The 20,667-nt window shown below is 39.8% G+C and overlaps 1 protein-coding gene and 1 pseudogene across 4 annotated transcripts in view; one reads left to right on the top strand and one right to left on the bottom strand.

Moving 5' to 3' along the window:
- STRN3 (striatin 3) overlaps positions 1 to 20,667 on the bottom strand; it is a 122,647-nt gene that overhangs the window by 99,946 nt on the left and 2,034 nt on the right. The window lies entirely within an intron of this gene.
- LOC111766409 (U6 spliceosomal RNA) lies at positions 7,004 to 7,104 on the top strand (annotated as a pseudogene).

Genomic DNA, 20,667 nt, shown 5'->3' with positions numbered 1-20,667 from the left:
CTAAACTTAATTCCTATGCAACTTTTCTCAAGAAATAATAAGAGGCAGCGGCGGACTTGGCCCAGTAGTTAGGGCATCTGTCTACCACATGGGAGGTCCGCGGTTCAAACCCAGGGCCTCCTTGACCCATGTGGAGCTGGCCCATGCACAGTGCTGATGTGCGCAAGGAGTGCCCTGCCACGCAGGGGTGTCCCCCAAGTAGGGGAGCCCCACGTGCAAGCAGTGTGCCCCATAAGGAGAGCCCCCCAGCTCGAAAGAAAGTGCAGCCTGCCCAGGAATGGCGACGCACACACGGAATGCTGACACAATATGACGCAACAAAAAGAAACACAGATTCCCATGCCATTGACGACAACAGAAGCAGACAATGAAGACGATGCAGCGGATAGACACAGAGAACAGACAGCGGGGTGGGGAGGGGGGAGATAAATAAATAAATAAATCTTTTTAAAAAAAAAACAAATAAGAGGGAAGTGGAAGTGGCTCAAGCAGTTGGGCACTTGCCTACCACATGGGAGGTCTTGGGTGCCTCCTAAAGATGGCAAGCAAGACAGCAAGCTGATGCAACAAGATGATGCAACAAGGAAACACAATGTGAGACACAACAAACAGGAGCGGGATGGCATTGCGAGCTGATGCCAACAAGACGATGCAACAAGGAAACAGCTTACGCCAACAAGATGGTGCAAGAAGGAAACATAATGTGAGATGCAACAAGCCATTGAGTGCCTCCTGGATTTGGTTCCTGGTGCCTGCTAAAAAGAAGAGGAGCACACAAGGAACAGGCACAAAGAGCAGACAGCAAGCACAAACAATGCAGGGGTGGTTAAAAAATAAAATAAATCTTAAAAAAATAAGAATTAGATAACACGTTTCAGCAAAACAAAGAAGTAAACCAAGAAAGGAAGGGAATGGGATATAGTTAAAACCAAAAAAAAAGACAAAAAAAGCAATAACAAGGAAGCAGATGTGGCTCAAGTGATAGAACTTCCGCCTACCATAGTAAAAAAGAAGAGAAAGCATGTCTGCACGGCAAGCCAGTACCCTCGCAACTGCCCATGTGGTGCACGAGCGCCTGCGTGGTGGGCCAGTGCCCCACGTAAGTCAGTCACGCAGCAAGATGATGACGCATCAAAAACAGACAAGGGGAGAGTCAAGGTGAAGTGCAGCAGAAATCAGGAACTGAGGTGGTACAATTGGTAGGGAACCTCTCTCCCCATCAAGTCTCCAGGATCGAATCCCAGTCAGTCAGAGGAGAGAAAATTAGAAAAGAAGGCAACACAGAAAGCATAAAAAGCAGAGCAGGAGGAGGGGAAGGGGCGAAAATAAATGAAACAAATAAATCTTAAAAAAAAAAAAAAAAAAAAAAGCAGTAGCAGACATAAGTTCCAAAATACATCCCCCCCTTCTCCCCCGCCGTCGTCTGCTCTCTGTGTCCACTCGCTGTGTGTTCTTCTGAGTCCACTTGCATTCTTGTCAGCAGCACTGGGAATCTGTGTCTTTTTCTTGGTCATCTTGCTGGGTCAGCTCTCCATGTGTGCGGCACCACTCCTGGGCAGGCTGTAATTTTTCCACGCTGGTCGGCAATCCTTACGGGTCACACTCCTTGTGCGTGGGGCTCCCCTACGTGAGGGACACCCTGCATAGCTCGGCACGCCTTGCACGCATCAGCACTGCACGTGGGCCAGCTCATCACATGGGTCTGGAGGCCCTGGGTTTGAACCTGGACCTCCTATGTGGTAGGCTGACACTCTATCCATTGAGTCAAATCTGCTTTCCCAAAATACTAACTTTTTAACAAGTCTCAGAAGCAACCAGTCTCGATCATATCAAGAGAATTGACAGTTTTTTAAGGCCAATCCCACTCCAACTCCACCCCCTCTACACACACATACATATAATGTGAGCGTACTTTAGTTTCAAAATAGTGACAGACTTGTAGGCTCTTTTAAGAAAATAGCAATAGGTAGGCAAAAAACAAATTTTTTTTTTAAAAAAAGAGGCAATTAACTCCAAAGAAAAACAACAAATAGAAGTACAGAAAAGGAAAAATATAAAAAAAACACTTCTTGAGTCACAAATGTCTACTTATATGGTCATAATGCAAACACTGACTACTGATTTAATGAATTTTATTACCTTTGTAGTAATATGGCAAAAGGAAATCTAAGAGGTGTGCTAAAGTTCTACTACCGTAACAGGAAGTCAAAAGGTAATAATTAATATTGCCAGAGACAAGTAATAGTAGCATTAAGTTTATTATTTAAAAATAAGGACATAAATATCAGAAAAAAGAACTGAAAGTAGTTGCTTCTGGGAAGCTGAACTGAAGGGATGAAATGGATAGGGGACTAATATTTTGGTCATAACATTCAAGTATTGGGGCATGTATTCTTTCAACATAATTAAGAAATGACAGTACTTTACAAATACTAAAATGTTTTTAAAAATGAGGTAGACCTAGGTATACTAAAATAGAACAATGTCCAAAATAAACTATAGTGCATGGTTCTTCCATACCAGCATATACACTCAACGATTATTTATAGCAGCAAATATTTATTGCTGCAAGAAATTTTTCTAAGTGCTGGAATGAACTGCTGAGAAACGATGTTATCTGTTTGTACACACAGAATTGTTGATTAGGGTTTTTCATTCTCACCACTACTAATATTTTGGCCTGGATAATTTTTTTATTGTGGGGGACTATGTAGTGCATTGCAGGATATTTACCAGCATCTCTGACCTCTATTCATTAGATGCCAGTAACACATCTGCTCAGGTTGTGAAAACCAAAAATGTCTCCAGACATTGCCATATGGACCATGGAAGTAAAATGCCCCCAGTCAAAAACCACTGTTGTATGTGTGTGAGTGGAGACAGAGACAGAGAAAGAGGGAGAATTCTGAAAACAATACACCAAATTGACAGCAGTAGTGTTGTGGATTAAAAAAACTGTTATGTTTTACATTTCTATAGCTTAATTTTTATATAAATGTATTACTTTAACAATAAATAATTAAAATATTAAAAACCAATCTAGGGACAACCAGCAAGATGGCAGCAGAGTAAGAATCTCCTTGAGTCAGCCTGTGGTAAAAAGGGCAATTAGTAAGCACCCAGAGTTACCTAAAGCATAAAGCACATGTTTGAGGGGCCCAGGAGACCAGAAGAGCATCCTGCAACATCACTGAAAAAATGGGAGGAGACTGCAGAAAAGATTCATAAGTAAAGCACTCGATGCCACAGAGGCCAGAGCCCATCTCCACTGGTAGCACAAGCCACCTCAGGAGCTATTCCACAGATTGAATTGGAAGTTCCACTTCCCAAAAATGGGGGTGGAAGAGATGGGTGGGCACCAACTTCAGTCAATGATTAGTAAATTTGGTGGGCTAAAGTATAATTCTAAAAACAGTTAAAATTTGAACTTGTTCAGGTCAGAAAGAGGCGGGGCCATTTTAACTCTGCCCCACAGGGGCGGACTGAAAATCACAGTGCTCATAGGCACCAACTTCTTTCTGTCCAGTTCGGATTGCAGCTCTAGCCTAAGTCCCAGCCCCACCTCCAGCAGGGAGGAAGCTAGGGAACCTGCACTAACCTCTCTGGGAAAATACAGGGCACGCCATAATCATTCTACTCTGGCGATGCAAGCTTCCTCAGGAGCTATACTGTGGCTGGAATTGGAAGCTCCATTTTCCGAACAGAGGGTAGGAGGGGACGGTTGGCCACCAACTTCAGCTACTGATTAGTAATTCAGCTGGCTAAAGTATAACCCTAAGAACAGCTAAAATTTGAACCTAAGTCAAAAAGAGGCTGGTAGCCGCCATTTTTATTCTGCTACCACCCTACCCCACCCCCAGGAGGGGAAGCCTGGCTGAATGAAAATCACGGTGATGGTAGGGCTGCTTCTTTCACTCAGATCGGCCTGCAGCCCTAGCTTAGGCTTCAGCTCCACCTCTGGCAGGGAGGAAGCTGGCAGGCCCACTTACCAGCTTCTGTGGGTAACTGCAGGTACATTAAGCTGACATGGTCTGAATACTTGAAAGTCTACCAGGGCAACTGCAATCATTATGAACCTGCATGCCACAGATTGCTGCCTACACCTGCAGCTCCATTCCCACCCCAGGCAAGAAAGAAAGGGCATGAAGCTTCATCAGTCTCTCTGGGCAACTATAGTTTAGGCCTGCACAATTTGGGTTCTTACACACGGCTGTGGCTCTGTCCCTACCCCTGGCAAACAAGAAAGTTGGGAGAAGCTTCAGTGGTGTCTGGGGCAATGACGACACCTTGAGGCTCCACAGCTTATAGCAACAACCACATGCTAGGCTCCTACTATAAAACCAGCAAGGGAGAAAAGGAAAGAAAGTCCTAAACTAAAGAGAGAAACTGCACCCATAATAAATACATCTAGTAAGCCAGATGCCAAGACGCCAACAAAAAATTACAATCCACACCAAGAAAAAGGAAGATATGGCCCAGTTAAAGGAACAAGATAAGCCTCCAGATGACATAATGAAGTTTAAAAAATAAATGAAAAACACAATTATCAAATTTATTTGGAAAGGGTAAGGGGTCCTGAATAGCTAGAAACATCTTAAAAAGGAAAAAGCGAAGTTGGAGGATTCTCACTTCCAGACTTTAAATCCTATTACCTAGCTAGTGGTTAAAAACAGTATGGTGGGTTGTGGACTTGGCCCAGTGGTTAGGGAGTCCGTCTAGGGGGAAGAGGAGAGAAATAAATAAATAAATAAAATCTTAAAATAAAAAAAAAACAGCATGGTACTGGCATAAAGACAGACACATAGACAATGGAACCAAATTTATGATTCAGAACAGACCCTCATTATCTATGGTTAAGTGATTTTGAGAAGCCTGTCAAATCCACCAGCTTGGGCAAAACAGTCCATTCAACAAATGGTGCTGGGAGAATAGAATATCCATAGCCAAAAGAAGGAAAGGGGACCCCTATCTCACACCTTATACAAAAATTAGCTCAAAATGGATTAAAAACCTAAATATGAAAGAACTATAAAGCTTCTAGAAGAAAATATAGGAAAATATCTTTAAGACCTGGTGGTAGGTGGTGGATTCTTAAAGGAGATAAGAGAAGGACTGAGAAGGACTACTGATTTTTAATATGTAGAAGTTTTAATTAACTTTACTATAAAAGTGTGGAAACGTATAGAGCTGATGGTAGACATTATAGTGAGTAACAGTTGGTTTATAAATGGGAATGTGACTGAAAAGGGTAGACTAGGGATATAAATGCCAATTAAAAGACAGCTAGAGAAAAATCTAGGGACTGAATAACACAGTAAACCCAGAGATGGATGAGAATTGTGGTTGTTGGTACAGATGCAGGACTATCCTTTGTGAGCTACAGCTGATGTGCATCACTATCGCAGGGTGTTGGGAATATGGAGAAGCATGGGAAAAATACAATTGGAGTGACTTATAGAGTGTGGTTAACAGTAACGTAATATTCACGCATCTATGCCAAAGATAAACTGTGCTGGTAACGGGGCACATGGAAAAAGAGTGCCAAATCTATGCTACAGACCTGGTAATAGTCGGATGATATTATTTTACAATCTTTAACAAATGTTCCACCACAGTGTAGTGTGTTGATAGAGGGGTGTTGTATGGGAATTCTGCACATGTGCACGACGTTTTTGTAAGTTTACAACTTCTGCCATAAAAATATATTTAACAAGTAATAACAGGATGGGTTGGGGGAGCAAATACATCAAATGTAAGATAAGGACTATAATTAGTTAAATTTTGGTGATATTCTTTCATAACTTGTAACAAATGTCTTACAACTATTCAAGGTGTTGGTGGTGGGATGATGCATGGGACCCTTGTATGATGTTATGCATGCTTGCTTTGTAAGTTCACGACTCTTACTATACACTTATTGCTTATGTATGTTCATGTTTAAGTGATATAAATAATAATAATAGGGCTGGTTGGGGGAAAAATATACCAAATGTAAGATACTTTGGTTAGTAGCAATATTTTGAGGATGCTCGTCAATCATTAGTTTAAAATGTTTCACAACAATGCAAGGTAGGGAAGTGGATGTGGCTCAAATGATACAGCATCTGCCTACCATACAGGAGGTCCAGGGTTCAAACCCAGGGCCTCCTGGCCCATGTGGTGAGCTGGCCAGGAGTGCCATGTCATGCAGGGGTGCCTCCACGCAGGGGAGCCCCATGCACAAGGAGAGCCGCCCCATGTGTAAAAAGTGCAGCCCACCCAGGAGTGGTGCCGCACACATGGAGAGCAGACGCAAGATGACACAACAAAAAGAGAAAGATTTCCAGTGCCGTCGAGAATGGAAGCAGACACAGAAGAACACACAGCGAATGGACACAAGGGAGCAGACTATGGGAAGGGAGGGGAGAGAAATAAATAAAATAAATCTTTAAAGAAAAAAGCAAGGTATTGGTGTTAGGGTGAGGTATGAGAGCTCTATATGTTGTATATTTGTTTTGTAAGTTCACGACTATTACTATACACTTATTGTTTATGTATGTTTACGTATGAGTGAAAGTTTTTAAAAGCTTCAATAAAGTTTTTAAAAAATGGGCAAGACAAAAAAAAAACCACCACCAACGTAGCAGATGTGGCTCAAGCCTTAGAGCACTTGCTTCCCACATGGGAGGTCCTGGGTTCGGTGCAGTCCCTCCTAAAAACAAAAATAAACAAGCAGCAAACAAAAAAAAGAAACAACTCACAGAGTGGATGTGGCGCCAGTGGTTGAGTGCTGGCTTCCCACATCCCACATGCGAGGTCCCAGATTCAACCTCCACCCAAAAAAAACCAAAAACACCTAAAATACAAAATAAAAACTACCATATGCAAGCACAGAAAAATAGAAATACTTCATAAAAGATTTTAATATGTAATAGGAAAAAAAATATGTACTAGAGGGTATTTGGAACTTTTTATAGAAATTAATAAAAAAGAAAATGGGAGGGAATACTTATACTTACTATGTGTGCTCGCTTTGGCAGGACACATACTAAAATTGGAACAATACAGAGATTAGCATGGCCCTGCACAAGGATGACACAAATTTGTGAAGTGCTCCATATTTTTGGAGAGTGTGTAAACTACAACGTAAACCATAATTCAAGCTTACTGGCAATCTCGAAAACGTATTCATCAATTGTAACAAATGTTCCAATGAAAGATGCTGTTAATGTGGGAAAATGTGGGAGGGGAGGGAGTAGAGCATATGGGAATCCCCTATATTTTTTACGTAACGTTTATGCAATTATGTGCTCACACTGGGTACATATGAATGACTAAAAGATAGGGCCCATCTTTCAAGGAGCTTACATGAATCTACAGGGGAAAAGACAAGTTGAAAATTATAAATTATATTAGACTATGTTAAGGAAATGACCAGGATACAGTGATATATGCAAAATACAAAGATTTATAAGTGCAGATGTTTTTTAGAATCCTGATCCCCATCACCATCTTTTCATGTTTTTTAAAAATAAAAACTAACATGAAAAAAAATATTTTTTTAAATAAACAAACCAAAAAAGCTAACTTATGATTCACATTTAAAAGCTCTGGAAAAAAGCAATAGAACACATTTTAGTTAAGACCACTAAAGAAGAGCAATATTATCTGAAACAAGTTATTAATGGCATACTATTACACTCATCCATGGCTTCTCTTTTCTTTATTCTTTCTACCCTCCCACTTTTTTTCTATTTCATCTTTTTCTTGTATTTATGGCTCCTCCATTCTCTAGGATTTCAGTCACAGATGTAAAGCTAAAGTGGAATAAGTCCTAGTTAAAAGTTTTCAAAGCTAAATCTTCCATGATCCCTAATTTAAATTCAGATTTAAACAGCATCCACTAAAGTAACAGCACTGTATAAAACTTTTTAATTTTTACAACTAGTAAGTGTAACAATAAAGCAATATAATAATTTATTCTATTATAACCACTGGTTGCTCAACCATTAGGAAAGCACACAGGGGAGCTCAAGTGGCTGAGCACATGCTTCCCATGTACGAGGTTTTGGGTTCAATCCTGGTACCTCTTAAAAAAAAAGCACAGACAAGTATTTTGTGAAATTTAAAAACAACTGTCTAGCAATAGTGTACTACTTAAATCATCTATAGCACATACACAGTGCAGTACTATGAAGCTATTAGAAAAAAACTGAGGATGCTCTTACAGGTTTGGAATAATCTCCGGGGTAAGTTAAATGAAAAGAGTGAGGAAAAAAATAGGGGAAAGAGCATAAAAATCTGCTGTAAAAGGAGGAAAATAGGTATATTCATATTTGCTTGTATCTATCCACATAAAGAAACAATGAGGGGATACATATAGTACAAATAAAGGTGGTTCCTAAGGCAGACAGGCAGTAGTGAGGGTGGACAGGTACATTACCTTTAAATAATAATAACATTAAGAGTTTAAAATTTTTAATTAGAATTTTTAATCTTTTTAGAAAGTCCATCTGAAGATGGTCCAAAATTTCCAAGACATTTATTGCTTCAGTTATAGTCTTTTAAATCTTGCCACACTGAGACTGCTCATTAGTCATTTGTTTACAATTCTATACCACTTAGGTTCCAATGAAGAAAAGGTTCTGGTATTACCTTTAGATAACATAACATATTGGTCAAAGGCAACTCAGGGGAAGCAAATGTGGCTCAAGCAACTGAGCTCCCACCTATAATGTGGGAGGTCCATGGTTCAGTTCCCAGTGCCTCCTAAAGAAGACAGTGAGCTGGTGTGACAGGCAGGCATAGCAAGGTGACACAACAAAGATGATGCAACAAGAGACACAAGAAGAAAAACATAAGGAGAGACACAACAAAGCAGGGAGCAGAGGTTCCCAGTGCCTCCTAAAAGAAGAGGAGCAAGATAGCGAGCTGACGCAATGGGCAGGTGCAGCAAGCTGATGCAACAAGAGACATAAGAAGAGAAACAGCTATTAGGAAAATGCAAATCAAAACAACGAGATACCATCTCACTCCCGTAAGACTGGCAGCTATCAAAAAATCAGAAGACTACAACTGTTGGAGACGATGTGGAGGAATGGGAACACTCATCCACTGCTGGTGGGAATGCAGAAGGATCCAGCCATTCTGGAGGACGGTTTGGCAGTTTCTCAAAAAACTATCTATAGATTTGCCATATGACCCAGCAATTCCACTGCTGGGTATATACCCAGAAGATCTGAAAACAAGGATACAAACTGATATATGCACACCAATGTTCATAGCAGCACTATTCACTAGTGCCAAAAGTTGGAATCAACCCAAAAGCCCATCAACAGATGAATGATAAACTAAATGTGATATATAAATACAATGGAATACTACTTAGCTATAACAACAAATACAGTACAAGCACGTGGTAACATGGATGGATCTTGAGAACCTTATGTTGAGTAAAGCAACACAGCCATTGAAAGACAAATAGTACATGATCTCTCTGATATGAAATAAGTAAATCAAGCTGTCTCAGAGAGCTAGAGACTGGATAATAAACTTAAAGGAAGTTTGGGGGTTGAGGAAGGCTGCAAGCTGACTTGAGGGAAATCTATGATAAGCTGGAGGCAAGTATTTGTACAGGGAAAGCATAGGGATAACTTTGGGTGGGGCTGTGTGGGCTTGAGGGGGGCTAGGGATGGGAGGATGGGTCAAATTGCCCAAGAAATTGGGGGGACGGTGGGGGGAACATTTGAACATAGGAGAGTGTCAGGTATGCGGTTGAAATTATAATACAGAGAAAACTTTAGAAAACATAATACAGAAGGTTACCTGTTTAAGATGCTTAAGGGGGGGTATCTGACAAAGGGCAAGCTTCTAGGGAGTGTGTGAATGCTCATTTTGTCATAGTGGGTTATATCATTGGGTGGAGACCCATACAAGAAGAGTGAAGGTATACCCACTTCCTGGGGAGGACTGATGTTTTCAAACAGAGGGAATTGTATCTCCCGAGAGAATTGGTGGCTCCCAATGGGTTAGGTCAGTCAAGTATGTCAAGCCCTCAACATTGTTGCAAGTTATCTCTGAATATGGTCCTCGAAGTAATGAAGACTAATTATCATGTTGGGCCCTGAGGGGAGGGAGAAAGAGTTGTTGAATAGATGGAATCAGTTTAACTGTGGAGCAATAAAAGTGTTCCACAAGATCATGCAATGATGGATACAGGACATGTTAAATTACACCAAAAATGTATAAAAGTCTACAGGCTAATATGCAAAGCATAATGTAAAACATAAGATAACTAAAAATTTAGAAAATTGTATAGTCTAAAATATAAACCATAATGTAAACCCAAATGGAACCATGTTTGAAAGCTATTGTTTCAATATCTGTACATTAGCTGCAGCAAATATAATATCAACATGTAAAAAGATCATTATTGGGGAAGGGACAAAGGGTTTGATGTTGGATATGTGTGAGTACCATATACTGTATATGTGAATTACTGTGATCTAAAACTTATGTGAAGAAAAAATTAATAATCAGGAAAAAAAAGGAAAGGATGTAGACACTGAGGAAGAAATGGAAGAAACTGCCTTGCCACTGGACATACAGGGCAACACCTATAGCAGTGATGAAAGGCAAAATGTCAAAAACAAAGCTTTTTCATTTTTCATTTTTTGGATACCACAATTTATTTTTCCCTTTATTTTTCTAAATTACTGTGTATTCTATATCTAACCTTTAAATCCATCATCATTTTCCATTTTACTATTAATGCAACCTGGCAATACACGGGGCTTCCTTTTTGATGAAGTTTTGGACTACAGAGGGGTTCACCTATGGCAGGAGAGGAGCACTTGTGTGGGGTGTTATTAGTGGGGGGCACACGGTTGGGAGGAAGTTCTCCAAGGCATGTATACAGGGTACATAGAAAGGTTTGAATATTTTCATAGCTGTTTTCCTTTGGAAACGACAGATGAAAGAGTGCTGAGTTCCTGGCCAGGGGAGCTCTATCACATTCCCCAAAGGAACAGCAACAATCCCCCAAGTACAATGGCAAAGACCAACAAAGATGGATGGTCCAATGATGAGCCCTTGATACTGATGTCTCCGATTATGAGCCTGTAATATGAACTAGGCCTAGAGCTGAGGGGTGCCTAAGAGTTACCTCCCGAGAGCCTCCATGTTGCTCAAATGTGGTCACTCTCTAAGCCAAAGTCAGCATATAGATGCACTGTCTTCCCCCCAGCATGGAACATGACTCTCACGGATGAGCCTCCCTGGCATCAAGGGATTACTACCAAGCACCAGCTGATGATGTAACTAGAAAAATACCTTGAATAAAGAGGTCAACTCAGACTGGCAGAATATCTCAGCCTACATGTAATATCAGGTGTTAAAAACTGCCCTTTGACTTTGGATAAAAGAGGGAAATGGAAAGGACAAGTGAGTTTATACGGCTATGAGCCTCCAAAAAAGAGTCAGGAGGTCATCAGAGGGGTGATGCTTATGCACACCTCAGCAGTGTATCAGAGACAGCCAAAGTAGATGGAAACCCAGATGCTGGTTCTCCTGAGGGCAACAGAGACCCACAAGTTCTATGGTCATGGCAGATGGCTCTGGACTTCAGGGCCATGTCAGTTGGCCCTACTTTGGAGTTCCTGAGTGTGATGGAGTTGGACTCAGATATGACCTTTCTACACATGCCTCTTCTGATACTTTCACTGGACCCATGGTTGGCGATTGAGTTGGTGTATACTCAGGAGACCTGAATCTCTGGACTGTCCATGCAACGGCCAGGCCCTGGGCTTCAGCAGACTTGCGGCTCCTACACTCTGGTTTTTGGACTTACCCTGGCCAGCCGACAGGGTTGTGAAGAGGGTCAACCACCACACCAGGGAGCCAAGAGTGCATACAGCTGCAAGCAGGAGAACTGCATCCATCATCCATGTGGAATCTAAGCCCCCTCTTGATGTAGAGGGAAACTGGACATAACCATCCCAGGGTCGACAGGATGGAGGAATAGAGTATGGATTAGAGTGGACTTACTTTCTGCTGGGGAATTATTGTGATTAGTAAGGGAAGAAATTATAGTAGTGATGTGGAGAGGGTAGCCATGGTGGCTGCTGATGGTAAGGAGATGGAAGAAGAGATATGGTGTGGGGGCATTTTCAGGATTTGGAGTTGTCCTTGGTGGTGCTGCAGGGACAGATACTGGACGCTGTGTGTCCTGTCGTGGCCCACTGGGTGGACTGGGGGAGAGTATGGACTACAATATGGACCACTGTCCATGTGGTGCAGCGGTGCTCCAGAATATATTTGCCAGGTGCAATGGATGTGCTGCAATGATGGAAGAGGTTGTTGTGGGAAGGGTGAGGTGGGGGGTTGGGGGTTTATGGGGATCTTATTTTTTTTAATGTAATATTTAAAAGAAAATGAAGAAAAAAAAGTGAAAAAAAATAATGAATCAAGACTGTTAGAGCTTCCTTTAGGTAATAATTTCTATCAACATAAAGAACCCTTTTATACTATTTTTTAAAAAAAAGAAGAAGAAGAAGAAGAAAAACATAATGAGCCACGCCACAAAGCAGGGAACGGAGGTGGCTCATCGGAGGTACTAGGTTCAGTTCCCGGTGCCTCCTAAAGAAACAAGGAAGATGAACAGATACAGCAAGTGCAAACAATGAGGGGGTAGGTAGAACTTAAATAAGTAAATAAATAAATTCAACTCAGCAGCTCCTGACTTCAAGTTTTTTAATGTTGAGCAAGTTGACTGACCTCTCTGTCCAATGTTGGCTTTTCTCTAAAATGGAATTAACAGTTACCTACTTCAGAGTTGGCAAGAAAATTAGTATGATTCCTGACACACAGAAAGCACTTGTTCAATGTTAAGAACTGCTATTATTACTAGTTCTTTTCATGACATGCAATGCTTTTATCCATCTATATTGTCAGAGTTGTTAAGAGTGTGTTTCAAACCAATCCAACAAGAAGATACCAAGGACCACCATGTTCAAAACCAAAGTCTTTCATGTTTCAAATGGTTCAATGTACTGGAAAGCAGAAAAGTAAACATAATAACAATAAAAATTTAAGTGCAACAATATAAGTATACCCTATGCAAGTCACTGTGATAAACGAGCAGCATATTCCTAAAGCTAAAGTACCAATGGAAGGTGTAAGGAGGCTGAAAGAAAAGACACTGGAGAAATGGATACCAAATCATTAAGAGTCTTCAATCATGCCGTTTACTGGTTCACAAATCTGGCTAATAATCAGAATCACCAAGTAACCTCTTTTTTTTCCAGTAGGTACGACAGATTGAACCCGGGACCTCGTACGTGGGAAGCATGCATTCAACCATTGAGCTACAATCACTCCCCAAGTAAACACTTTAAAAACACAGATTTCAATGAATGACAATAACCAGGGATGAAATCCAGGAATCTGATTAGACTTGGGAGTCACCATTCTCTTACAATTAGAGAATAGACTTTACACTTAAACCCAGATAAAATCAATTAAATCACTGTCTTTGGTAACTTAACTGCAATGAGAGGCAACAGTATAGTGGTATTAGTAATAGTCATTTCTTCAGATCAAGTCATTAAAGAAGCCATGTAAAGATAAATACAGAATAAGTGTTTTAAGTAATAATTCTGGTTGCCATTACTGAACACTTGCTCATGACTGGAAACAATGCGAAACATCCTTCCATCCATAAAAGTAAACATCATGAGTGAAAAGCTACAGAAAATACAAGTCTGGGAAAGGTATTGCAGAGGTCAGAACCTGGATCACAAAGTATCCTATGAACTAGATCTTGGAGGATAGTATGATTGTCAAGAGCAGCATGAAGTAGAAGGGGCTTGGCAAGGGAACAGAGCATGTTTGGGAACTAGCAAGCAGCACTGTGAGAACGGAATCTATAAAATAAGGATAGAAACCAAGATGTGAGACTAGGATGGGTCTAACTGTGAAGGGCACTGAACACAATTCTGAACTTTATCCTGTAGGCAAAAGTAAGTTATAACAAATTTTTAAGCATATCAAACTATTAACAGTGTGTAAATCCCAGAAAGCTAAATCAGGAGATGAGGAAAACATCCTGTTACTTTATATATTCTTTTTTTTTTAAGATTTATTTTTTTATTACTCTCCCCTTCCCGTCCCACTCCCCCAGGTTGTCTGCTCTGTGTCCATTTGCTGTGTGTTCTTCTGTGCCTACTTATATTCTTGTCAGCAGCACCCGGAATCTGTGTCTCTTTTTTGTTGCATCATCTTGCTCCATCAACTCTCCATGTATGCGGCACTATTCCTAGGCAGGCTGCACTTCTTTTTGCGCTGGGCAGCTCTCCTTGCAGGTGCACTCCTTGAGCGTGGGGCTCCCCTATACAGGGGACACCCCTGTGTGGCACGGCACTCCTTATGCGCATCAGCACTGCGCATGGGCCAGCTCATCACACAGGTCAGGAGGCCCTGGGTTTGAACCTTGGACCTCCCATGTGGTAGGTGGACGCCCTATACGTTTGGCCAAATCTGCTTCCCTTTATATATTTCTATAATGCTCACATTTTTTTCCACTAGCAGCAGGCAGTTCACAATTTAAAAAAAAAATTTTTTTTTTTTTTCCCTCATTATTTGTGCTCATTGTCTGCTTGTTGTTTGATTTTCCTTTAGGAGGTACTGGAAACCAAATGCAGGACATCCTATGTGGGAGGCAGGTGTTCAACTCCTTGAGCCACATCCACTTCTTACTCATTTGTTATTGCTTATTGTTTTCCTTGTTGTTTTTGTTCATTCCTCATTGTCTGATTTTTCTTTAGGAGGTATCAGGAACCAAACCCTAGACCTCCCATGTGGGAGGCAAGCACGCAACTGCTTGAGCCACATCCACTCCCCCCCCAAAAAAAAACTGTTTTTGAAAAAGGATTAAGAAGGGTGGGCAAGGTGCCTGTCTGCCTAATTGATGATGAATTCTCTGCACAGCTAAAATGATACCACTGTTAAAAGGCAGGTCAGACTCAGCTCCTTGGGTAAAGAAGACTAAGAACGGGTTGACCTGCTCTTAGATTCAATGCCGTAGGGCAATGCAGCAGGCCTGATCAACTGACATATAAACAGGAAGGCATCTGGCACCTTCCATATCTACCCACTATTTGAGACTGGTTTCTTATTGCTTTTTCTATATCTGGTTCCTTTTCTTTCCACTTGGGGCATTCCTTTTCTGAGGACATTTTAGAGATGAACTACTCTGAATACTCTGGGTATATAGGGTTGGGGCTTAGAGGATAGATGTGTGTAAAGACAGAGATGAGAAGATAAAGGGGAGAATTTGTATCCTTCTTCCAGCCCAGTCTGACCCATTCATTAGTGACTAAGGTGCTCCTTCTGGCCTCTAAGGACAAGTCTGGGGCTGCTGTTGCTGAGGACTTAAGCTAAGAATATGAATGGAGAAGAAGATACCTCAAAGTGCGATAGGCTCCTGGATTCCATCCACTTACATAATTTTTCCATGGCTTCCTCTTTGCTTAAGCCACAACGTTCTTGGATAGTTCCTTTTCTGTTCAGAATTCTGTGAATGAGGCCAGCACCCAAGATGAACAGCCAGAGGGACACTGACTTCATAGCTAGCCCATGGGATATCTACAAAGCTAGTGGGACCTTGTTATAGACCTGGCATCATGTATAACTAAGAAGGATAAAAGTTCCTTCCCTATCAGGGTAGAAAGGTTATCTCCATCTAGCCAAAATGCAGTTTTGTAAACCCCAGCAGGGGGAAGTTACTTTAATTTATTTACCAGGCCTAGGTCAACCCAGGATGGCAGCCCGGATGCCTTCCTTCTTAAAAGTCTGATTATGAAATGGATATGCAGGACAGTCTTTCCAATTTGGCCTTCTAAGCTGATTGGGGAGAAGGGATTCTCCGGTTTTCTCTTAAACCCCTCATATTAGGACTTGCCTTCTCCGTGGGCAGGGACTGAAGTTGCAGCGATGCTGTCCCCTTACTCTACTCCTACTAACTTAGAACCTCTGGTTGGGAAAAAAGGGGGGGGGTAGGCAAGGGCTTTAATATTCATAGCAGCATTATTCGCAATTGCCAAAAGAAGTTAACAATCCAAGTGTCTATCAACAGATGAATAATTAACGAAATGTGGTCTATATATCTATACAAAGATATATTCAGCTGTCAAAAAGAACAAAATTCTGATACATGCTACACCATGTATACACCCTGAAGATACGATGCTTAGTGACGTAAACCAGACACAAATGGACAAATAATGCATGATCTCAATTAAAGGAAATATCTAGAATAAGTAAATTCAGAGAGAGAAAGTAGATTACAGGTTTACAGTTTAGGGGTAAGGTTACAGAATTATTGCTTAATCATTGTTGAGTTATTGTCTGTGGTGATGAAAAACTTTGGATAACGGATGCTAGTGAAGGTAGTACTATACTGTGAATCTAATTAATGCCACTGAATTGTACACTTGAAAGTGGTTAAAATGGGAAAGTTTGTGTTGTAAATGTGTTATTACAATAAAAAGTTAAAAAATAAAACCAAGCATGGCCCTGAAACCTCATATGTTGCAATCCTCGTACATTGCTGGTAGAAATATAAAATGGTGCAGCCACTTTGAAAAATAGTTTGGGTGCTCCTACAAAAATTAAACAAAGAATTACCATATGACACAGGAATTCTACGCCTAGATATATACTCAAGGTAATTGAAAATATATATTCACACAAAAACTTGTACAAAAATTTAATAGCAGCAATATTCATTAATAGCCAAAAAGTGGAAACAACCTAAATGTCTTATCAACTGATGAATACAAAATATGATATTGCCATACAATGGAATATTATCCAGCCATAAAAAGGAATGAAGTACTATTATATGTTACATGAACCTTGAAAATGCCATGTTAGTGAAAGAAATCATATGTAAAAGGTCACATTGTAGTATGCCATTTATATGAAATAACCAAAATAAATTTACAGGGACAAAAAATAGATGACTGGTTGCCAGGGAATGAGAGGAAAGAATTGGGCCTAACTGCCAACAGGTATGAGACTCCAAATGTTCTAAAATTAGATAGTAGTGATAGCACAATGGTGAATATACCAAAAATCACTTAAGTATACATTTTTTAATGGTGAATTTTATGCTAAGTGAATTGTACAGTAATCAGTTTGGTAACCCAAAGGAAGTATGGGCTATGTCTGGGGAACAGGGTGCAGGGTAACCTCTAAACCTTGGGAATATTATTATATTCATGGTGGGCTCCTGGCCCATAACTGACAATTTATGCTAATAAGATGAGCAGGTGGGGCTGGCCACAAGGGTAGGTATCAGGGTGGGGGCAGGGCCACACAAGAAAGACCAACCATGTGATTAGGGGTCAGGGATTTGAGCCATATCTTATCAGTTGAACATTCAGGCAAAGGGAGGAAGAAAGGGCTGGAGATTGCCTTCAACCATATGGGCACTGATTCCATAAATCATGCCTATTTAATGAAATCCAAAAAAAAACTCCTGGGCACTAAAATGCCAAGGATCGTCCATGAATTTATAAAACATATCAGTGCACCGGGAAGGTGATGCTTTCTGACTCCATAAGCAGACAGATATGGAAGCCTTCTGATTACAATCCCCCGAGACTTTGCTCCATGGTCTCTTTGGCTTCTTCTGATTCATATCCTTTTTTGCTATAATAAAACTACAGTTTTAAGTACAGTGCTTTCCTGAGCTCTCTAAGTTGTTCTACAGAAGTACTGAACTTGAAAGGGTGGGAACCCCCAAATTTGTAGCCAGTTGGTCAAAAGTGAGGGTCTTTGCTTTCAAAAAAAAGTATTTTTGTTTTCAAGGACTTCAAAAGGAAACAGGGAGACTGACATAAGATTGTGGACCCTCTGTCAAATAAAGATCTTTTAAATACTTACACACTTATCACCATCATTTAAAATAAGAAACTACCGAACAGCCAGAAGTATGTAGGGAAGCGGATGTGGCTCAAGCAATTGAGATCCTGCCTACCACACAGGAGGTCCTGGGTTGTTTCCCATGCCTCCTGGAGCAAGACAGTAAGCTGGTGAAACGAGCAGGGTGACGAGTTGGCACAATAAGATGACGCACCAAGGAGACATAATGAGAGACACAACAAACCAGGGAGGCTGAGGTGGCTCAACCAATTGAGTGCCTCTCTCCCACATGGGAGATGCCAGGTTTGGTTTCTGGTGTCTCCTAAAGAGAAGACAAGTAGACACAGAAAGCACACAGCAAATGGACACAGAGAACAGAGAGTGAGCACAAAAAAATGACAGGGGAGGAATAAATAAATAAAATAAACCTTTTTTTAAAAAGAGGTATTAGGCTAAAAATCTCAGAATTAGTGAAAAGCCTTTATGAAAAATTCACAATGTGTTATCTTTTAAGATTTCACTGCAAAGTCATAAAAACCTTGTTATAGAAAAAGCATCAGAATTTCTAAATCACAATTCTAGACTATCCTTACATCTAAGTTTAGGCAGCAACATCTTCCATGTTCTGTCAATCTATGTCTACAAACATTTACCCAAACAGTAACTAAAATTTTTACATTTGCTAAAGATGCAGCAGTTATAAAATATAAACTCCTGAACTACATTTTCTATGTATTATCTATGTCATATTTTTACATACAAGCAGTTTGTACACCAAGAGTACTTTTATTACATACCAACTACAGAAAAAAATATGTAAGTACATTTGCCATACACTGAAACTGGATCAGGCACATCATGGGGGTGCAATAAAACTTTGATGAAAAGTATTGAAGTGGCATGTGCCACATAACACTAGACAAAGAGTTACCAGTCAGATTCCATTTATATAAAAAATGTTAAGACAACTGCCTAACATAGTGGTTACAAGAGTGGTATTCAACAGGCTTTGGAATCCGACAGACCTGGGTTTAATTCTCAGATGCAATACTTTATAGCTGGGAATATTATTTAACTTGTCTTTTTCCTGAAGTGTAAAACAGAGATAATACCTATCTTGTAAGATTGTAGTGCTGATTAAGTGGCAGTTATAATTTTTATATAACATGAATTGCAAAACTCCCAGAAATAGTACATTTTTCTCAAGCCCTGGACCAACTCTATCCAGTTCTCTGGGGGATGAGGCAGGGCCTGTAAATTTTTTAGAATTTCACAAGTTATTTTGATTGGCACTCCTATTTAGAAATCATGTCCTACAGTTTTGCTAATAGTTCTTTACCTGAAACCAAGGAAAGGAAGTTTCCCAGAACTAAAAGAGTTTGAGGACGTGATCTTTTGGTTTAGTTCCAAGTTTCTATGACAGACCTTTAGCCCAAATTCCTCCTACAGAGAAGAAAATCAAACTGCCAAGTTCTAATTTAGCACCTTTACCAAAGCAAGGGAAAACATGATTCTCTATTAAAATTTTACATCAAAATTAGGTACACCATGACCTCTTCATGTTTGTAATCAAGTAGTTTCAACAATACATACTTTTAAAAAAATGTGTGGATGAACAGTGCAGCCTGGGCTATATACAATATATAATGTGTTTTATTCCTATAATATCTTTTGAAAATAAGTTTAAGTTTACAGTTATCCTCTGATGCTTCACTGAAACCCTCCCATAAAGTTTATTCAACACATTTTAAAATATGGATCTCACAAGAAACCTTAAAGAATGAAGGCACCAAAAACAAATTCAATTTCTAGAAGCAAACCTAAAATTCGATTAATTAAATATCCAAGAACATTTTAGATTTACACAGAACACAAAAAAGACATAGAAACAAATCATGATATTTTATTCCAAAAGAATCAATGTGAAATGAGAATTCACAAAAAAATTTAAGTCTAGAAATACCATAGGACTTCTTAAAAAAAGTTTTAGATGGCTATTTATTAGAAATAAAGTGGGAAGAGTAGGTCATTGAAAGAAATCCAGGAAGAACACCAGCAATAATAATCTTCCTTAAAGGATTTTTGTTGTTGCTTTTAAGGAAAGGAGAACTGGAAGGGAAAGCAAGGGCTAGGGCAGACAACATGGGTTTTATTAAATAGATACAAGACATTTCTTAGCTACTTACATTAGTGAAGCTTGTGAGTGATTGATGTGATTGCTAATTTGTAAAGTGTTAAAACCCAAACTTGCATACAACAGTACAGAGGTTATAAACATTACATCAGGATTGAGAAGTGCTATTTAGTGAGCAAGTGAGCGTAAGTATCAAAGCATTTGTAAAAGTAACCTTTATTTTTGAAAACAGTGCTTTACTAACCTCATTCTACTCATAAAGCAAATTAAGTTTGCAGCATGGTATAGTGGAAAGTTTTATACTAACAGAACTTAAAACAGAATATATACAAGTTAGAAGAAATTCTGATGTAAGCTTTTTGAAGTTATACTATTTTTCAAAGCACAATCGTATATCAAAGCCTAATTCTAAAACACTGAGTTGACTAACAGCTTTTAATGTATAATTAATTTTTTCTAAGACTTGAGAAAATGTCAAAATATATAAATATCCTATTCCTTTAAAATTTAACTTTAACCAATTTGTGGAGTCAAGAGTTTACTAGTTCAAAACCAAACAGTAGAGGGGAATGGATGTAGCTCAAGTGGCTAGGTGCCTGCTTCCCATGTACAAGGTCCAGGGTTCATCC

The sequence above is a fragment of the Dasypus novemcinctus genome, chromosome 3, assembly GCF_030445035.2.
Source record: "Dasypus novemcinctus isolate mDasNov1 chromosome 3, mDasNov1.1.hap2, whole genome shotgun sequence".
In the NCBI taxonomy this organism is placed as follows: Eukaryota; Metazoa; Chordata; class Mammalia; order Cingulata; family Dasypodidae; genus Dasypus; species Dasypus novemcinctus.
This window is presented reverse-complemented; position numbering and strand designations above follow the sequence as displayed.